The 2303-nt window shown below is 47.7% G+C and overlaps 1 pseudogene; it reads left to right on the forward strand.

The window, feature by feature from the left end:
* The first annotated feature begins 1200 nt into the window (after positions 1-1200).
* Positions 1201-1317, forward strand: LOC136663466 (5S ribosomal RNA; annotated as a pseudogene).
* The last annotated feature ends 986 nt before the right edge of the window (positions 1318-2303 follow it).

Consider the following 2303-nt stretch of genomic DNA (forward strand, 5'->3'; position numbering starts at 1 on the left):
TAAAGGGACCGGACAGCTTTCTGGAGAAAAAGTCCAGCGCAAATTACAAGCTGTGATGAGTATATGCAACCTCCTGGTTCTAGAAGCAAACTATATCTGAATGCCAGATGCAGGGGAGTGGCTATAGGATACAAGTCTCTTGTTGTCGTGGGTGCTCCCTGGGGCATTTGGCCGCTGTGAGATACAGGACGCTGGATTAGATGGGCCTGTGGCCTGATCCAGTGGGGCTGTTCTTATGTTCTTAACTACAATTCCCAGGAAGCCTTGCAGGTCTCTTGTGATCTGGTGTGCTCCCTGGGGCATTTGGTGGGCCGCTGGGAGATACAGGACGCTGGACTAGAGGGGCCTATGGCCTGATCCAGTGGGGCTGTTCTTATGTTCTTAACTACAATTCCCAGGAAGCCTTGCAGGTCTCTTGTTATCTGGTGTGCTCCTTGGGGCATTTGGTGGGCCACTGTGAGATACAGGAAGCTGGACTAGATGGGCCTGTGGCCTGATCCAGTAGGACTCCTCCTATGATCTTATGTTCTTAAGCTCTAGCCTGTCATTCTCTTCTTTTCCACACTACCTGCTATGTTCCCCCGTTCTTTTCTGAATGTTCTTATGTCCAGGGAAATGTGGAGGTAGAGGTCCATATGGAGGTGGGTGCTATGTTGCAAACACCACCCAAGCAACCATAATGTGTTTGGGTGCATCTCATTACTAGATTTTATTGCTGAAACTCAAGGCACCCTCTTCCCTCCTCTTTTCCAACTCACAGCATCACACTGTGATGCCGTTTTCAAACGCATTTCTCCAAACCCAACTTGCGATAACAAGATTATATTTTGTGGCAGTAGGGAACATTCTTCTCAGACCAAGAACTTGCCTGGTACAATGAAAAATTAATTCACTATTAATGAGATACAGTGTTAATTTATCAAAGCAAAGCAAAGTTTCAGCAGGATATCAGTATTACTGCCAGCTGATTTTTAGAGACCCTCTGCCATTTGAATTAGTATTGATGATAAATTACTTCCCCAGTGGTATTAATCATACTCACTTGGAAATTAAAATGTCGTAATATGATGAAGTGTTAAAGAAACAGAATCTTTTATCTCTACCTGCATATGCTGCATTAAATCATAGGATTGTGTGTGTTCATCGACAGGTGTATCAAGAAAACAATTATTGATTGTTTAATGCAACATTTATTGAACAGCATACAACTGTTACCCTGCACATGCCCAAGCTTGTCTGATCTCGGAAGCTAAGCAGGGTCAGGCCTGGTTAGTACTTGGATGGGAGACCGCCTGGGAATACCGGGTGCTGTAGGCTTATACCATGATCTCGGAAGCTAAGCAGAGTCAGGCCTGGTTAGTACTTGGATGGGAGACCGCCTGGGAATACCGGGAATGTGCTGTAGGCTTATACCCTAGTCTTTCAAGACTGAAGGCTGCCAACCATACCAGTCCTCAAGATTCTTCCCCTCTGGGTAGAGCTCCCCTTCCTGTACTCCGTGTTGGGCTGGAAGTTCTGACACAGAGTCTCTGAAGTCTGCACTGTCAAAATAGCCAGTGCAGACTTGAGAAGCACCATTGCGCAGCGTGGGATTTTCCCTGGGGGAAAGGGATAAAGGTCCACTTCCCCTGAGGAGAACTCTGGATGCAGCAATTGCCATCTTGACACAGCTGCACCCGGTGGAGCCACGGGCTTCAGGATTGGGTTGGCCAACTTCATAAAATCAAAGAGTTGGAAGAAACCCACAGATTATCTAGTCCAACCCCTCACCTGTAGTAGGAAATCTTCCCAGAGAAACTCCAAAGAGTGGAAGCACGTCATGACTGACACACGGATCCCAGAGGCACCTGCAGTAGTGTATTGGTTGAGAGGACCACGTGCTTCCCAAATGCAAGTTAAGAACTAAAGAAGAAGAAGAACTTCTGGTGGCTCTTGCCCATATCCAACACTCTAAGTTGGGTGGAGGAAAGGTAAATCAGCAGTGTTGCTGGCACAAGTCCAAGTGGACTCAGGTAAGTGGATCAAGGCCAGAAATGGGGATAGGATATCATCAGAACTGCTGATGCCAACATCTGCCCTCTTCCCACCCTCAACATACCCATTCTCTTCCCAGTCCCTGCTCCATTCCACTCCACTGCCCACCTTCTGTGCTAACTTACCTGCACTGGGGCTAACTTGGAGGCCACTGTCACCTGTCCACCACTACTCACTGCCTGGGACGGCCAGGCTGTGCTCTACGGTGCATCGCGTTTTGAAACTGGCATAAAGTGTGCTGCTCAGCCAGAACGCAAGTTCTGATGACA

This window comes from Tiliqua scincoides, chromosome 12, assembly GCF_035046505.1.
Source record: "Tiliqua scincoides isolate rTilSci1 chromosome 12, rTilSci1.hap2, whole genome shotgun sequence".
NCBI lineage: Eukaryota > Metazoa > Chordata > Lepidosauria > Squamata > Scincidae > Tiliqua > Tiliqua scincoides.